This window comes from Lissotriton helveticus, chromosome 2_2 (genome assembly GCF_964261635.1).
Source record: "Lissotriton helveticus chromosome 2_2, aLisHel1.1, whole genome shotgun sequence".
NCBI lineage: Eukaryota > Metazoa > Chordata > Amphibia > Caudata > Salamandridae > Lissotriton > Lissotriton helveticus.
This window is the reverse complement of record NC_136060.1, coordinates 11510710-11530985: the sequence shown is the minus strand read 5'-3', so window position 1 is coordinate 11530985 and position 20276 is coordinate 11510710.

Below are 20276 nucleotides of genomic sequence, written 5' to 3'. Positions count from 1 at the left end.
AGCCGTGAGCAGCCACCAACCGGACGCCCACTATCCCTAATTGGATAACATTGGGCCTCAGCACTCTGCACCCAGCCACCCTAGAGGCTGCTGTGGGTGTTCTGAGAGTGCATACTTCACCCTGGCGTGACCATGGTTCTAACACCAGAAACCCAGCTCCCACAACTAATCACTTACCTGTAAACCAATAACTTAATTTCCTCCCATAATATTGCATTGACTGCTTTTCTCTGAAAATTCGTCTAAGTGTGGAGTTGGTTTTTATGAAACCTTGAAAAACTGCAAATGTACAAAAACTGACTTACTTTTGTCTAGGAAATATCCCAGAGTGATATCTAGGCATATCTCAATGAGTAGCAAAACTAACTTAAAAAGTAGTCCAAGAAGTAGTGTATACTGTAATCTACAAAGTAACTGAAAGTAACTTTGATTATTGACTTACCTGTAAATAAACCAACTACATTTGAACCTGCTTTTAACTGTAATTCTCTGTAAAAATATTACTAAGTAATATTTCATTTACCTGCACCAGGCCTGGCTTGGTTCTAGAAATAAAATAAATAAATAATATTTTTATACAAACAAAATTGTTTCAGACTTTGAGTGTGGTACATCATTTCTTGCCTGAATGTGTACAATAAATGCTTAACACTACCCTCTGATAAAGCCTTACTGCTCGCCCACACTACCGCAAATAGAGAGTGACATATTATCTACTTTTACCTCTGCCTACCTTTGGGTTCCACTGGACCCTGTGCACACTGTACCTTACTTTGGTATAGTATATACAGAGCCAGTCTCCTACACTTGTGCATGCCTACAAAGCCCTACAAAACACCGGACCTGCATGCTTCAACCACCGTCTCTCCTTCTACACACCCACCAGATATCTCCGCTCTACCCAACTTGCCCTTGCCACCATACCACGAATCTGCAAGATCACCGCTGGAGGAAGATCCTCTCCTACCTTGCTGCGAAGACCAGAAACTCACTGCCTCTACATCTCAGGCAATCACCGTTGCTGCCTCAAACCAGGAAGGACCTCAACACCTGGCTCTTCAACTGAACCCCAGATTCCGCCCCACCCTCCAAGTGCCTTGAAACCCTAATGAGTGAGTAGTCGAGCTTTAAAAGAAACCTGATTGATTGATTAATACAGGGATGGCACCATACTGAATCTGTGGTTTAGCTAATTCCCAATAGAAGAATAGTGTATAAGAACCTCTTGATTTTGGGGGTAAGATCAACTTTGGAACAGAATCACCAGAGGTACATTTTATGGGATCTTCTTTTCAGGCTCTATAAAAATTTGGGATTCAGGGTTCTGCTTCTGCAGTAGCTATCTCTCATAGTTTTTGTGACAGCCTCATCTGCCCCTTGTTGGTAAATAAGAGGAGTTGGTATGCACTAGGTCTACTCCTTTTGGAGTTTGGGAAGAGAGCATAGTCAAAGAAATTGAGTAAAGGAGAGAGAACTTGAGAGAGAACATAAACTTGCACTGTTTCTGTTTGTCAACGATTACTTAAATGTTGCTTGTGTGGAAGCTTGCACCTCTTCATGTGCTGTGTCTTTTTTTGTAAAGAAACTTTTGAGCTGTTTTTTAAACTATGTTGTGTGAGGTATGTTAAAGTGTATGTGTATCCAAGGAAGGTTGATATGTGCATAATGTACACTTAGTGGATGGGATCAGACCTCATACTCAGACAAACACCATTGGTGTGCAGACCAGCATGCTACAAAGGCTATATAATATATGTAGGTACTTTAGAGACTTTAGAGTAGGTGTTTTTAAACACATTAGAACATTTTTAATGTTGGGAGCACCACTAAAAACAATAGAGTAGCCCTGGGATTATATTGGCTGGTATAAGCCTTCTGCTCCAACAGTCCAATATTTTCTTCCTGTTTCTCCATTTTTAATTTAGAAAATTCTACCCTCAGTGGGTGGAATGTTCTAATAACCTTATAGCCCTTCTGCCTCAGGCTATACAAGTTGTTCAAGGCCCTCTTCCCCGATATATACCCTCGTAGCATAACTCGGGTTCATGGCCTTCAATAAATGATATAGCCTTCCGCAACAGCTAATAGGCCATAGTAGAAGCATAGAATCATTTACTTTGGTTCTCTGTATAACTTACCTCAGTATGAAGGAGTATCTGTGTGTGTGTGGCACACACACATGTGTCATGGTAGCTTACACACCAGTTCATATGCTGTACCTTTTTCTCTGTGTGCGTGTGTGGGTGTGTGTGAGAGAGAGAGAGCGAGAGAGAGAGAGAGAGAAGAGATTGTGTGTTAGTAAGGGAGCTTGTTTTCTGCTGATGACCGGTTACTCACCGGTAATATTCATTACTCCGAGTCGTAGCCCTCCCCGTACCAGTCCTAACTACATGAGCATATCTCCTCCCACCAGAAACTCCCAAGCAACTTGAAACCCATCCCTTCCCTCCAGGCCACACCCATACCCTGAGGCATATAACCCAGTGACCTGCCAATCAACAACCTGTACCTAACAAGCACAAGAAGCCGAAACAGGGAGGGAGGGATGGGAACCTGGACTGGGACTGGGGAGGGCTACGACTCGGAGTAATGAATATTACCGGTGAGTAACCGGTCATTACCTCCTCGTCAGCCCTCCCCGTCCCAGTCCTAACTACATGAGCAGATACCCAAGCAATAATCGGCTTCACTCAGTATCAAAAAGCAGACTTTATTAAAGCACATAAAAGTCACACCACCGGAGTAGAATGCAACACAGCGTCCCCAAACCCAGCAGAATCAGTCCCCCCAACCACCAAACGATAATGGGACATAAAGGTATGTGGAGAACTCCAGGTAGCAGCCCTGCAGATTTCAGCCATGGAAGCCCCCTGAGAACAAGCCCAGGAAGCCGCCACCCCCGAGTCGATCTTCCCTGAACAGACCCCGGAGCCAACACACCACAGACCTCATACGCATCACCCACAGCCCATCGCAGCCAGCGACTGAGGGTAGCCCCAGAAGGCTTAAGACCCTGACCAGCCAGTCCAAAAGTCACAAAAAGGGATTCCACCTTACGAAACGGCTCAGTACACATCAAATAGATCTCCAGAGCCCTCCGAACATCCAAACAGTGCAGGCGCACCTCAACCTCTGAAAGAGGATCAGGACATAAAACATGCAAAACCAGATCCGCAGAGCAGTGAAAAGAGTAAGGGACCTTGGGAACAAAGGAAGGATCAGGCCGCAGTACCACCCGATCAGGAAAAAAACGTAAAAAAGGGGTCGAACAAAGCAAGGAGCCCAACTCCCCAATCTGCCGAGCCGACGTAATAGCCATAAGGAACAGCACCTTGATAGTCTGAAACCTCAAAGACACCTCCAGCAGATGCTCAAAGGGAGCCCCCTGCAAAGCCCCCAAAACCAGAGGCAGATCCCAACTAGGAGCAAAGGACCGAATGACAGGCTTCTGAAGGAAGCAACTCCGCAACAAACGGGGCACCAGGGGAACCACCGGGTCACAGACCGAACCCCGAAAGGCCCGAACAGCAGCCCACTGAGCCCTCAGGGAGGACACAGCCAGACCCAAGTCAAAGCCATCCTTCAAAAAGTCCAAGACCAGCGCCGGATCCACCTCCAACGCAGACCAACCACGCGCCGTACACCAAGACTGAAAAGAAACCCAATGCCGGGCATAGGATTTGGGAGTCGAAGGGCGCCTGGACCTCTGAATAAATTCTGCCACTGAAGGAGAACACCCCAACGCCACAAGGGTCATCCTCTCAACAGCCAACCCACCAGTCTCAGGCAGACCAGACACTCCAGAGACAGAGGGGGAAACGACAAGGGACAAGGGACCACCGGCAACCTCCAGCAAGGCCCCACAGCCAACTTCAATAACAGAGGGAACCAAGGCCGCCTGGACCAATCCGGAGCCACCAGGATCACCGAAGCCCGATCCAGTTTGACCTTCAGCAGAACACGCAGCAGCAGGGTAATAGGGGGAAAGGCATACATCAGGCCCCCCTCCCACCGGAAGGACAGGGCATCCACCCTCCAAACCGCGGCAGATCGAACCAGAGAACAAAACGTCTCCCTCAAGGCGTTCCCCGGGGCTGCAAACAGGTCCACCACCGGGACCCGAACCGGGCCATCAGGCAACCAAAGACTTTCTGAGACAGGCACATGTCCGACAGGGAGGGAAACACCCTGCTCATGCGATCCGTCTCCGAGTTCAAAATCCCAGGCAGATGTAAAGCCCTCAGAGACAACAAGTGAGACTCCGCCCACAGGCCGATACTCTGAGCCAACAAATTGAGGGAAGCCACCTTCACGCTCCCCTGGCGGTTGATATAACACACCACCACCGTGTTGTCTGACCACACCATCACATTCCTCTGGAGGACCCAAGGCAGAAAATGAGACAACGCCAACTGAACCGCCTTTAATTCCCACCAATTCGAGGACATTTCCGCCTCCGGCACAGACCAAAGACCCTACACCTACTCCTGACCCAAGACCGCACCCCAACCCAGTTCGCTGGTGTCGGTTGTCAGGACCAACCTCACTTGGGACACAAAGGGCGAGCCCTGTAAGATGTTCCGATCCACGAGCTACCAGGACAATTCCCGTGCGATGGACACACTACCCGGAACCAACAGCTCGTAATTCAGAGAGGCCGGATCCCAATGCCTCAGATGATGATTCACCAGGGGGTATAAGTGTAAACGGGCCCAAGGAACAATCATTACAGTTGCTGACATCAGCCCCTGAACACGCAACCACTGGCGAGCCATGGAAGACCGAGCCCCCAACACCTTTTTCAGTTCGTGCACAAGAGTCAGTCTGCGGGGCTCCGACAGGAAGACCTTTCCCAACCTGGTGTTGAACACCCCCCCAATGAACAACAGTTCCTGAGTGGGATGAAGATGGGATTTCTCCAAGTTCAGAATCCACCCGAACCGTTGAAGGAGACTGCGACTGAGCCTGAAGGAAAGAAGAGGAAGAAATCAACCAATCGTCCAAGTAAGGGAAAACCCTGAGCATGCAACAAACCCACCAAGGGTGCCAACACTTTAGTAAATACCCTCGGAGAGGCAGACAGGCCAAACGGTAATACCTGGAACTAGTAGTGATCCACCCCTACACAGAAACGCAGGAACCTCTGTGAGTCCGCGGGCACTGGCACATGAAAATAGGCGTCCCGTAGATCGGGAGAAGTCAGGAAATCCCCCACCGACAGGAAAGGAAGAATCAACTGTAGAGTCACCATTTTGAAGGACCGATGAGGGATACACAAGTTCACCGCCTTCAGATCCAGGACCGGACGGAAGTCCCCATTTGGCTTCTGGATCAGAAACAGGATTGAGTAAACCCCCCGACCCTGTTGACTCACAGGCACCCTCACCACAGCCCCCTTTGACACCAAGTCCCGAACTCCGTCCAATAGAGCATGACATCTTGCCTGAGACCTGGGAACAGGGGTAGCTTTGAACACATCCACCGGAGGAGTCCCAAATTCTATTCTGTAGCCCAGCCGTACCACCTGTAGGACCCACAGATCCCGAACAAACTCCTCCCAGACAGGTAAAAAAGAGGTGCGGCGACCCCCAACCGGCACCTTCAAGGAATCCATCACATAGTCACGACTTGGAGGGACCTGCAGAAGAGGAAGCACCCTGTTGACCCCGGGACTTGTGGAAGGAAGGGACACCCCGGCCACGTCCCCTACCACGAAAGGGTTGAGCAGCCATCTTAGATTGAAACGCCTGCCCAAAAGCCCGCTTATAACCCGCAAACTTCCCGTTCTGAGAAGAGTGGACCGGAGCCAACAATTTCTTGTCCTCAGCTGTCTTTTTAATCAAAGCCTCCAATGGCTCCCCAAACAGCTTAGAGCCCGTGAAGGGAATCTTCATCACGGCCGCCTTCTGAGCAGCTTCCGCCTTCCAAGACTTAAGCCACAACTGCCTCCTAGCAGCAACCGAGGCACCAGCAGCCGCCACCGCAGCACTAAGGGAGTCGAAGGACAAGTCAGCCATGAAACGCAACTGTTGTTCCAACATGGACAAAGACTCAGAGGGATCCTCATCCTGCATGAGCTGCGCAGAAATACCCTGACAGTCCTTAAGAAGCGACTGAACAAGATAGCTGGTGTAAGCTGCAGACCGAACTGCCAGATTGGAGGCTGCAAAAGACCGCTTCAAGGCCCCCTCAACACGCTTGTCCCCAGGATCAGAAGGCACCGCATCCTCAGACACCACCAGGGTCTGAGACGCCATACCAGCCAGCAGAGAATCCACTTTCACCACAGCCGGAAACTCCTCTGTGAATCCCTGCAAGGGATACCTCTTAGAGAGAAACCGGGGAAAGGCATGCCTGTCAACATCCTTCCACTCCCCCTCCAGCACCTTCCTCACAGACGTATGAATGGGGAGGCTTTCCGGATCTTTCTTTAGGTAATTGGCGAAGAAGTCTTCAGACTCTCCACCCTCCACAGGACCAGGGAATCCCAGATTGTCTCGAACATGCTGCATAACACAGCGACGGTCAGCCCCTTGGACAAAACGACCCTTCACCTCCTCATCAGAGTCAACGTCTGGATCTACCTCAGCCGAGGCATCCAATTTCCGTCTCTTAGGCCCCTTGGGATCATGAGCCACAAAGGCCGCCGCCACAGCAGCCTCAATCATTTTTGGAATATCCGCCATGGAAGGAGCAGTGGAAGAGCCAGCGACCACCTCCACATCCTCACAGCCGAGCTCACGTACGTCTGCACCTCTACCCTCCATGTTGTGAACAGGAGAACAGAAAAGCAGACCCCAAGATATACCCAGACCAATTAAAGCAAAAATCCCCAAGGGCGAACCAGGGAATGCCACCTGGACCCTGAGCCAATCCCCAAACAGGACCGAAGTCCGGCCTTCAAACCGTCCAATCAGAGAAGACTACCAACCTACAAAAGGAAAAGACTGAACAGGGCCCAACTGTAAGGACACGAAGAAACCCAGAAGACCCCGCCCCAGGAACCAGTGAACCCAGAGGTAAGAACTCCCCAATGCCCCAGCAGAACTGCAGGAGAGCAGAGCCATCAAACCCCTCATGACCCCCACAGACAGCAGAGACAGGCCAAGGACAGGGAAAACACCCCAGGGCCCCTCCACAGCAGAGCAGCAAGAGGTCAAGACTTGAAATCAAGCCCCATGCAAATCCCTCCAGCAACACAAAAACGGTAAAAAAGTAAATTGGACCGCCAGTAGAGGGAGCTCCAATAACAGAAACGCGGGGAAGAGAACACCAACCCAGGAAATAACCGCCAAAGCTGGACTGAACCTCAAACATCAGGCCCCCATGGCCCAAACAAAGGCAGTCCCCCCCCCCTCCCCGCAACCCCAGACACCCCCAAGGATTGCAGGAAAGAAAAAGGGGAAAAACACGTGCTCAAACGAAACGAGCACCGAGACAGCATTGCAAAGAGACAGCGAAGCCCAACCAGCACGCCCTCGGCATGCTGAAAAAAGCCCACACACCTCCCCTCCCTCCCCAGGTGTACCCGCTAGAGCAGGGAACGACCCGGAAGAGGGGAGGCCGCAGCAGGGAGTCACCACCCCACACCAGGCAGTCCGGACCCCCAAACCCACGGTACCGCTACAGCAGGGACTCAAAACATATGCCCCCAAGGTAAAAACAGGCACAATAGGGGTTAAAAACGGGCGCTTAGCAACCCGTTTCACACTTACCCGATAGGAGGCCAATTCCAGTGTCCCCCTCGCCGAAGTCAGCTCGGAAGTGATTCCGCAGAAAAAACAAACAGGTTGTTGATTGGCAGGTCACTGGGTTATATGCCTCAGGGTATGGGTGTGGCCTGGAGGGAAGGGATGGGTTTCAAGTTGCTTGGGAGTTTCTGGTGGGAGGAGCTATGCTCATGTTGTTAGGACTGGGATGGGGAGAGCTGACGAGGAGGTAATGTGTGTGTGTGTTAGTAAGAAAGCTTTATTGCTGCTATCCATGTTGAACCGGAACCGGTCATAATATCTTCCGTATGTGTGAGGGAAGCTTGCAATGCTACCGCAACGCCGTGCCTATGTTATGTGCCAGGAATTACCACATTGCTGCTGTCAATGATGTGCTGGTTATTGTTTGTTGCTGTTGGCACGCACAAAGACATATTTCTTATTCAAACATCAAAACATCTTGCTAGTTGAATATTTCTTTACAATATTCTACATAATTAGGGCTTTGCACTTAAGAAAGTCACGGATTAGCTGACAGATTAATTTTGACAGATGAGCAAAATTCGCCGTATTTTACAACATGCCATACCATGAGATATTCCTCTATGTTAGAGCTGTGTATACCTTACGCGTCATAAAACCTTCTACTCATGGAACCAGTAATGTCAGTGCATTCGCGACCGGCAAGCTTGAAATGAAGCACAGAATCCCCCATTGTGATAGGTGGGATACATAATAATAAGGATAATGGTCAAAAACTGTTCCGTTAACCCAGTGGGTTAATTAGTGACATAAGAAGGATGGCCCCATTGCAGGCAACAACAAGCTAATGAGTCAATCTTCGGATCATTATGTCTGACGGTAAGGGCTAATGAATATTGGATGCATTATCACATTACGACTGGTCAGAGAGAAGGCTTCAAGAACTGGCTATGTTTCTCATGAATAATAATATTTTTTGTTATTTTGATGTCTCTCTCTCATTGTTACAAAAGATACTTTTTTTAATCGTACTTGCTTTTTACTAAATGGGTTTTCTTAGTTATATGCACATAATAATTTTTCCTATTTATTTTTATTTTTTTTGTCTTGCTACTTGAATATGTTGCTACTCACTGTCTTCAAGCCACTGTCCCTACATGACTGCTTCATTGTAGCATATATAACAAAACACAACAGCACCACTTTGAAGCTGCCTCTGTGGTTTTTTTTTTTTGCACCTGCGGCTCACTCAACGGTACATATTTTGTAGGATGCACTTGAATTTCTCTTTCCTTAGTATTACTCGTTTTGGGAAGGTGGTGCTTGATGTTTTCAACTAACACTCCTGGGCATCTGGAGATTTAAAAAAGGACATATTTTTTGACTGACTAAAGACGATAAATCTAGGCCCCACAACTCATCGGAAGAGGCTTGTTTAACCTTTTTCTCTTGGCTTATTTCCCCACACTTTCAGGGTATCCACGACTCATCAACCTAAGCTAAATATTTATAAACGTGTAACACAGTCTCAAATTTCAGTACATGTAACTTTAGATTCCTGCTGCTCATTTCAGGGAGAAGACTAACTGCCCGTGACCACCCAACATGTTAAGTAGTGATCGAAGCTCTGATTTTTCGCCAAAATAATTTATGAACCTGCCCTGCTCACATATTGACAGAATCTGCTTCTCCTGCACCAAGAACCTCAGCATGGGCCCCTATAGACCCTCCAATTTATGACTTCAACTCTTCCACAACCTCACAGCACGTACTCTGTCCATGGCCTGACACTTGTTTGCCAAGTTCTCACCTTCATTGAGCTCCAAATTCCTACCATTGACATTTGCCAGTTCCTCTTGGGAGCACACAATAAGCCACCACCCTAATGATGACCACAAGTTCCCGGTCACCCTACACAGATACCCCAGCCAATATAGTGCCACCTTAAAATACTCACAGCCTCATCAAAGCCAGAGGCACTCCTGTCCTGTTTTGTGCAGTCCACCTACAAAGCTAATGTAGACCCAGAATTTTAGCTTCAGAGTTTCTGCCCTGATAGTCAACAATGATGTCTTCAACGTCACCGTCATCGTATGTGAGGTCATAAGCAATGCATGATGGGGGAACAAGTACTCCATCATTCCTAAAGGACACACAAGAAACCCTTTGCCTTATTGACAAACTTCACAATCAACATGAGATCACCTTCCTCGTTACCCTGGATGTGGAAGCTCTGTACACCAATATTCCCTAATTGAAGAAGGATAGAGGGAGCAGCAGGGATGAAGTCACAATAGCCAATATGATTGTTTCAAATTTCTTTTATTCTTCTTTGGATTTAAAACAGGACAACAGCCAACACGTTTTGTTCATTTTATAGGAACTTCATCAGGGCAGAATAATCTTATGTAATTCACGTCCTGCTTAAAGTATCAAGGTGATAGTCAGCCCAATCGGTGTAGACAGTGTAGGACATTAGAGGCCCGTCAAGGGTGTAGTGCCGGGCGGTGACGAGGGGTGGAGGAGGGACAGGGTAAGGGGTAGTAAACTGCGGAATACGGCCGATTGGAGGTAAGTAAACAAACAACAAAAAAATATTTCGCTGCAAGCGCTGCATAGCCAAATGCGGTGCAGCGCGTGCAACAAACCCTACACCAACCCTACATCTATCTACTTATGTCCCTTGAAACAGAGGTCCCCTAATTACAGTACATTTAGCTATATAGCCAACACCTCTCGTCTTAGCCAATGCTAGTTCCATGTCATATATCTGTCTTACTAGCAGCCACCAAACCATTCCTGTGGAGATTTTAGTGTTATCCATACCCTAGCTATGGTTAATCTTGCTGCAACTAATTAGATAGCAAGCAGGCTGTTATACTTAGAATAAACCAAGCTATATCCCATCATAATTTCAATGGTCGACAGGGGCATTTCTATCCCTAACTTTTGATGCAATCCATCCCCAACCTTCCGCCAAAATATTATCAATTCTGGGCATGTTATAAACATATGTTTAATATCTGCTGCATATAGATTGCATCTAGGGCATTTTGTCCGTTCACTACTTGTATTGTTATCCATTGACCATTTAGCTATTATTTCTGGAGTATAATATAAAAGACATATCGTACGGTGTTGTTGCAGCTGCAAGTTGGTAGCATGTCCAGCTTTATCTATGGTGCTAAGGGCTTGTGATATAGTGCAAGCCGCTACAAATATCCCCGACACCCTACCCCAATGATCAGCTAATCCCGCACAATCGTCTAGTCTGTGGCTGCTTAGCCACTTATACACCCTGCTGATCATAGCTGTTGATTCAGCTGCATACAGAAAGCCTCATATCTTGGAGCAGGTTATGTTTATCAAATTTAAATCTTTTAGAAAGTAGTCCTGAATCTGATAATACTTGAATAACATAGTCTCTGGTAGCTTATACTTCATCTGCAATCTCTCAAATGTAATAAAGCCACTATAATCATATACATCTCCTAAACATGTTACTCCACATCTAGCCCATTTTATTACGGCAGCATGATGAAATACCTCTGGGAATCCTGGATTCTGCCATAATGGCAATTTATTATGGTAAAGAGATATGTTATCACTAAGCAGAATAGCTCTCCAAATAAATATAGCATCCCGTATGGTCTTAAATGTTACCCTTTTACAGTGGTTTGGGTTGTTGACTCTATACAGAAACATGTGACTTTCTTCCCCCAATATGAACTTGTGGCTAAAGATAGTGTTGACAGGACTAATCAGACTACGTAGGCGAGTAAAACATGCTGTCAAAAAATATGCTTTGAAGTCAGGAAACTCTAGACTGCCTTGGCTAAAGGAAAGTTTTAGCCGGTCTGTTGCTTTTCTTGCCTTCTTATATCCCCATTTATAACTACCTAATGATCCATCTAATCGTTTGTAAAATGAATTTTGAATGCGAAGCGGAATAGAATGAAATAAATAAAGAAATTTAGGCAGAATCTTCATTTTTATGATGTTAATTCTGCTGATAATGCCAATAGGCAACTTATGCCATTTTTTTAAAGACTTAGGGCCAGATGTAGGTAAATCTGAAATACCGATTTCTTAATAGCGAATTTTACCGATTCGCTATTAAGAAATCGGTATTTCCTATGTACGTAAAGATTCGGTAAAAAATACTGAATCCTTAATATTCCTTATTAGCGAATCGGTAATTGAGATTCGGTAATAAGGGGAATACCTACCCATTAATTTCTATGGGCTTGGAGGCCCATAGGAATGAATGTGAAGACATTCACTATTAGCAATTCGGTATTACCGACTTGCTAATAGCGGGAGAACTTTCAAGGGTGTCAGGGTGTCTAAAGGACACCCTGTTGCACCCCTGAAATGTGCATGTGTGCACACGTGGTGCACATACATGCCCTAAGGGCATGAAAGTGTGCCACATGGCACTTAACAGAAAACAAAAAAGTGAATTTTTTAAAGGAAATCGGTAATCACCACCAACTTGAAGTTGGTGGTAATTACCGATTTCTTAAGGCTCAAAAACACTCTTTAATGTGCTTCCTACATTGCATTCAAGGAATCGGTATTACCGATTCCTTAAATGCAAGAGCAATAAGGAAACAGTGTTTACTGATTCCTTATTTACCGATTCCTTACCTACATTAGGAATGGTTAAATACCGGTCGGTAACGCTGAAATTTACCGAATTTCGGCGTTACCGACTGGTATTTAGCCACCTACATCTGGCTCATAATCATCTCTTTTAGCAGAGCTTCGTAATTTAAAGAAAATATTTTGTCTACCTGTGCTGCTATCCTTATTCCTAAATAAGTAACAACTGGACAAACTCCCCGCACTGGTGTCAGCGGTTTGTGGTTAATAAGAACTTGGGTCTTATTGACGTTGAGTTTATAGCCTGAGATAATTCCAAACTGATCAACTGCTTCTGTAATAATTTTTAATGCTTTTCCTGGTTCTGTTGAAAAAACCTCTATGTCATCCGCATATGCGATGACCTTAAAAGAGCTTGTCCCTGACATAAAAGCTCTGATTTGCAGAATACTTTGCAAGACCGAGATAAATGGCTCTACATATAGAGTAAATAATAAAGGTGAGAGGGGACACCCCAGGCGAGTGCCACAAAGTACCGGGAAGGTTGAGGATTGCAGACCTAAATATGCTAATTTAGCGCATGGTTTATCATATAAAGCTTGTATTTGCTACATAAATTGACCCTTAATCCCAAAAGCTGAAAGTGTGGCCCACAAATCGGGGACCCTGAATCTCTATTGATATAGTATTGCTGTCCTAAATGTTTGAACTCTCTATAGGCTTTTTCTTTTCTGTCGTTTTAGACCATTACTTGGGTCCACTGAGGGGCACTACTTGATCCGATTAGCCCACGTATAACCTTTTTTCCCTATCACCTCCCCCATGGTCCTGAAGAAGTACGAAGGATCTCCTCCTGAGAGCACACTACAGAGTGAAACATGTCGACCCCATACCCTTTTTAAACAAACACTGCACCCGTCTAGCTACTGAGGGTCATAACTACCCTCGAGACCCACACAACCCTTTGGTCCTTTAACTTATGACAGAGGGGTCCACCTCATTAAACTAGTCAACCTTAGATACCCTCTAGTCATTTTTAGTAATCACTTCTCACATAACACAGCACACACACAGTCCTTACGGCTAGATCACTAAAAAGATCTCTGAGAAAGTGACCCTTCGCGGTACCCGTAGGGCATTGCAGCGCTGGCCCAACAAGGGGCACCGCCCCATGCTGAAGCATGACATCCTTCGGGGTGTGTGAGGGCATCAAGTGAAAATCTCATTGACTCCTTTCCATTTTGTCTTTCCCAACTCTTATCTCAGGAACAGTGACTCTCCTTAGTGACTTATCTACTATTCAGGAGCACGAGCCACTGGACCTAAATCCAGCTCCTTGAACCCCCCTGTTTCAGCCACTTTTTAGTATGACAACCTTTTGCAACCCACCTACCTTTATGTGGACATGAGGAGGGGCAGTTTTTTAATGTACCCAAAGTTTTGTGTGATAGCCCACTGCCATTTACAGACAGCACATTTTCCACTGATATGGCCACTACCTTTGCACAAACATATAGTTTTACTAACAGAACTATATAGCACACAAATGATAATATATGGAAATTGGGTATCTGTGAATATTTATCACTTGCACCTAAAACTCACCATTGTGTTCCAGAGCCGTGAGGGGAACGGCGGCGCAGCAGAAAGCGCAGCAGAACGCCGGGAGGCAGCGCGAGGCAGCGTGACCAGCGGACCTCACTCCCCAGCAGCCCCTGGGGCGGGAGCACGCCGGTGACGACCGAGGAGCGCCCGGAGGCGCCTGTAAAAGGCTGACCCCCCGGGAGCCCAGCGGGGGAACACCTAAAACTCACCATTGTGTTCCAGAGCCGTGAGGGGAACGGCGGCGCAGCAGAAAGCGCAGCAGAACGCCGGGAGGCAGCGCGATGCAGCGCGACCAGCGGACCACACTCCCCAGCAGCCCCTGGGGCGGGAGCACGCCGGTGACGACCGATGAGCGCCCGGAGGCGCCTGTAAAAGGCTGACACCCCCTCTCGCCCCGCGAGTCGCGCGCGGGAGAAGCCCGGGACAAGGGCGGGGCCGTCTGTGGCCGTCAGCGGACTGCAGTGGACGGGCGGGCCACCCCTCTAACATTCAACATTCTACTCAAAGGTGAGCATCTAACTTGGACTATAAAATGGGTGATAGTAATAATACTGACGTATTACCCCAGGGTGTAGACACCTCTGTCTCCCTCATCACATCCTTTGAGACATTGATTGAAACTGCTTTTAACGAAATTGTGGAGACTGAAAGGAGGTTCTCGATGGGTTCCCTTACTATCAACAACAAATCGAGTATAACAAGTGGTACAAGTTGTATAAATGGAGACATATACATAACCCCTGAAGTAATTGTGGTAAAACCATCACATCCTTCTGTTAATGTGCCAACTATTTTGGATGATGAAAATACCGTTACTTATATAGCACCTGACCCCGCCTCTTTAACACCAGCGGTAGTAATCTCTAAGCCGGTACTGATACCAACATCCCCAGTATCCCTGCTGACAGAAAGTGTCTCTACTATTATAACAGCTTCCCAGGACGATGTTATTACCCTGGATAGTACTGATTCTAGTAGTAATAAACAGGGAGGGGAAAAACGTAAAAGAGCCATAACCAAGCAAAGTGCTAATAAAAGGAAACAGCCCGTAATCCACAAGAATCAGCCCACACCTCAAAGTCTGTGGAATAAAAATAAATCTTCGGGGGAACAAATTGTCCTTACGGAAGACAAAGACTCCTCTGGCAGGGACAGTATTTCTACTGCAACCACCACTCACTCTAGTGGGAATTCTAAAACCATATGGACTCAAACAGCATTAATGGGAGATAATTATAATCTCTCAAGACAGAATGGGAACCTTATAGAAACCATAGTGGATACTATTTTTAACCGTCTAGAAAAGCAAATGATCAATCAGTTTAATAACGTTTTTAAAAGACTGGACAGATTAGATAACCTGGTCAAGAATGGAGAAATAAAAAGGAAGGGGTCTGTCATCCTGGACCAAATCAGAGCTGATCGCCTCTTAAAGGAATTGGAAACTGCAAACAATACATTGTTATCAAAGAAACAGGAGATTACCAGCTCTTTGGGTGGGGTTTTGAGCAATCCTGGATCATTACCTCCGTCTATTGCACCACCTATCATTCAACCCCGATCTACTAACAGAGGGCCAACTCTGAACACATCCAATTTACCCACAAAATCGACTCCCATACCTGCTCCTAGAAAAACTACTATTCCATCAATTTCTAACATCCCTGTTTCTAACTGCAATAATGGTCCAAACAAATCCACAACAGTATCTAGACCAACTGCTGCCAATAACAATGTGGGCACTGGCCCACAAGGGATAAGTAAACCTTTTAAACACCAAGGGCCAGCCTTATATTTGCCACCGGAGGCTTGTCCTTTTGTTTTGGTCCTAGCAGGAGTACCGCCGTTGAGGGAGGACCAGGGGGAATCATGGGTGCAACTGCGGAATAAGTGCATAGACTGGCTGAATAAGCACAAAGGTGCTGGATTTGACATTTCAAGAGAGATTATATCGGCCCGCAGGGTATCGTGGGTCGGGCCTTTACTCAAGGACAAGGAAGGTGACTGTATAGTTCTTAATTTTAAAAATCCAGGGACTGTAAGAAACCTCCTTAATAGAAATAGCAACTATTCTACCATTTCTACTGTTGCAACTATGTTACCCTTGAGTTATTTCTATAGACAAATGGCAACACAACCTCGTCCTCCTTTTGTGCAATTTCAACCGTCATTAATGCATTTCCAACCACCACCTATGCATTTCCGGCCACCGCCTATGCAATTTCAACCCCCCCCATTTCCATTTCAAATGTATAATAGATTTGCACCTCTTTCGGATCTGGATATGCAAGACTGACCATCTCTGACTACTTCTGTCGAATTATCTCTGACACCAACACCTGAACTCCAGACTGTTTCACAATCTTTGCCTCGAACTGCTCTGAGTCAAACACCCCCGACTCATAACCAATTGTCTTTGGATTCAGAATTATCTCTTGTCAGCTGGAATATAGCAGGTTTAAAATCCAAATTGAAAATTACAGAATGGCTTAATTGGGTTGATAATAACTGCGATATATTGATGCTACAAGAAACTTGGAGTACAACGTCACCAACAATGGAGGGTTTCTGTTGTTACAATCATAAAGCTTCCCCTTCTCACATGGGACGACCAAGTGGGGGCTTATCTATCTGGTCCAAAATAAAATCCGGGGTGCAAACTAAATTGATCCCTACACCGGGTAATTGTTGTTTTATGGCTATGAAGTACATTAACAGATTGAAATTATGTATTATTAATTTTTATAACAATGATTTTGTTAGCCGTCCTAATGGTAATTTTATGTTACTGTTTAATTTTATAGATGAAATTATGGGAGGGCAAAAGTATGGGCCCTTTGATGGTATCTGCATTGGAGGGGACTTTAACGCCCATATGTATCGTAACAGCCCACTATGTAAAAACGGTGAGGAACTGAAAAACCTAATAGCTTCCCGTGAACTAGTAAATGTAATGGAAATCGCAGGTACTAGTGCAAATAATATAACAACCCCCACTTTCATAGGTCAGGGCTGTGCTTCAACGATAGATTACATATTTACATGCCCAACTCTAAGCGATATAATTTTAAAAACAGAAGTCATCTGTTCCGCTTACAGTGACCACTATCCGCTTAGAATATATTTACACAATCCACAGACCTCAAAGGTTGCAGCAAAGTCAGAGGCTGGGCCTCAAAATCTGGCTTTATCAACGGATAGATTAAGACTAGTATGGAAGGGAGTTGATAATAAAGAGATTCTATCCAGAGTAATTAAAAAACATCCTGAGACAGTAGAAATTTGCCTGTCATACACAAGTCCTAGTAATGAGGTGGTTGGCGCCTTTGGTGATTTATGTGGGGCCATTAAAACAGAATCTTCCAAACCCGTTAGGCAGAATATATCCCATGGTCCCCGCTGGTTTGATTCCTCTTGTTCTAGGGCCAATAGGGACTTGAGGGCAGCCTTAAATACCAACCCAAAGGATGTTTATGTTTATGTTTATGTTTATGTTTATAATATTTGTAAAAGCGCGTACAATTACCCATGGGCGTCTCGGCGCTAAAAATGCATTGTTGTCTCACCCTGATCAAGAAAAAAGGTGTGGCTTACTGATTGAATAACCAGGTTTTCAGTTTTTTTTCTGAACTGAAGAAGAGAAGGGCAAGTTTTTATGTGATTTGGAAGGGTATTCCAAAGTCTAGGGGCTGCAATTGAAAAGCAGCGATCACCCCAGGTAGCTGTTCGACTACGTTGAACCACTAGTTGGTTAAGTGAAGAGGATCGGAGGGTTCTAGATGGATTGTAGGGGGTCAGTTTATTTTTAAGGAAACGAGGTCCTTGATCCTGCAGAATCTTGTAGACTGTACACAAAGCTTTAAATTTTACCCTGTTGTGGATGGACAACCAGTGGTAGTTTTTCAAGGTGTCTGAAATAGGTGCAAATTTGGTTTTTTTTGACAGTACGCGAGCAGCAGCATTCTGCACGGTCTGTAGTTTTTTGATAACTCTGCTCTGAGCATTGAGCAGCAGACCGTTGCAGTAATCTAGTGATGTCAAAACTAGAGTCGTGACTAACGTTTTGGCTGCTGAGTCTGGTAGATACAGTATAATTTTTCTTACCGTTCTAAGTTTAAAGTGGGCGTTAGCTGCCACCTTATTTGCGTGGGCCATGAAATTAAGCAGGTCGTCAAAAGTGACACCCAAATTTCTTACTTTGACCGTGGGGGAGGGAGGTGTACCTAAGGCCGATGGCCACCAGGCGGCGGACCATGCTGGTGTGAGATTGCCGAAGATAACCACCTCCGTTTTATTGGAGTTGAGCTTCAGGCAATTCCTTGCCATCCACTCATCAATAGCGATCATCCCATTTTGGAAGTTCTCTGCCACCCTCTGTCCATCACCCTTTATTGCCAGTACCAGCTGAGTGTCGTCAGCGTATGAGGTCAGGCCCATCCCATATGCTTTGATGACACTTGCAAGGTCCGACACATATATATTAAATAGTGTCGGACTTAGGGATGAGCCTTGAGGGACCCCACACGGTAGCGACAGGCTGGCCGACTGAAAGGGGCCCAGGGTGACCGCCTGGGTTCTGTTGGCCAGAAAGGAGGCAAGTAAGTTCCTAGCAGTAAGCTGAATGCCCATCCTCTCGACACGGTCGACCAAGATCTTGTGGTCGACCGTGTCGAAAGCTGCTGAAAGATCCAAAAGAACCAGCAAAGCTGTTCCTCCTTGATCGCGGATGATTCTAATGTCATCAGCAGCTTTGATGAGGGCGGTTTCGGTGCCATGATTTTTGCGGAAACCGAACTGTGTATCATCCAGCAAATTGTAATTTTCTATATAGGCAGATAACTGCTGGTTCATTGCCTTTTCTAGAACCTTAGCTAGAAAGGGGAGGCTCGCAATAGGGCGATAGTTTTTTAATTCGCTTTTGTCTGAGCCCGGCTTTTTGAGCAGGGGTTTGATCAAAGTGTTTTTTAGTGAGTCAGGGTAAATACCAGATGACAATATGTTATTACAGACAGCAGTAATAATGGGGATAACTGTGTCTGGAACAGTGGCAAGCACGGAGGTCGGGCATGGGTCCAGAGCAGAGCCCGCTTTAATCGATTTAACTATGCTCCCGATTTGTTCAGTGGTGAGGGGAGTAAAGCAGGTCATAGCACTTTTGGAGGTAATCATGGGAGTAGTAATCCTACTGTTAGCCTGATCTGAGCTAAAGGCTTGATAAATATCATTAACCTTTGCAAAAAAGAACTCAGATAAGGCATCACATAGTGCTTGTGAAGGGGGAGGATTGAGGTCCGGGGAATTTCCAGCCAGGGTTTTGGCGATGTTAAATAACTGTTTACTGGAATTTTTTGCAGTTTCTATCTGGCGTGTGAAGAAATCTTTCTTTGCTGCTATTATCATAGCTTTATAAGTGGCAAGAGCTTTTTTATAGTTTTCCTTCTTTTCACTATCATAAGATCTCCGCCAGTGTCTTTCTTTGTTCCTGGTTAGTTGTTTTTGGTTTTTTAATTCTATAGTAAACCACTGAGCTTTTGGTGCATTTCTATTCTTGGAAAGCGATTTAGTGGGTGCCAACTGAGTCGTGGCCTCGCCCAACCACTTATGGAATTGATTGGTAACAATATTGGGATCTGTGGATAGTTCTGGGGTGGTGGTATCAAGAAGCAGCTTTAAGTCATTGGGGTTAATGTCATTCCACGCTTTGAACGTTCCTTTTGTACTAAAGACCATTTTTTGTCTTTGCGGATCTTTAATGGTCAATCTGCTAAAGATAACTGAATGGTCTGTCCAGGTCATAGGTAGAACTGAGGTAATACTTAGTCCTTCAACATTTGTAAAGATACCATCCAATGTATGGCCTGCCTGATGGGTAGGCATCAGGACCAATTGTCTGAGGCCCATTGTATCTAGGTCAGACAGAAGGGCTGAGGTGTCCTTATCACTAGAAAGCTCCAGATGGAAATGTAAATCTCCCATAATCGTGGTGGAGTCTTCTGTGGCTATGTACTCAATTATGTTGCTGAGATTTGCTAGGAACGCAGATCTGGTCCCTGGGGGTCTATAAATCAAAATTCCCTTGAAGTTATAGGTCGGGGACAATTTTATATTAAAATGCATGGCTTCACATGAGGTGGTTGGAATCGGCAAACAGCGGACTTCAAATTGGTCTCTCGCTATAATGGCTATCCCACCACCTTTTCCAGTAGGCCTATCCTGCCGATAGGCACTATAGCCTGGAGGAACTGCCGTGACATAGTCAGGAGCAGATGCGTCATCGGTCCATGTCTCTGTGATGTAAAGGACATCTAAATTAAAATCGCTAACCAAGTCAGCTATTTCCTGGCAGTGTTTGCTCAGGGAGCGCGCATTAATGAG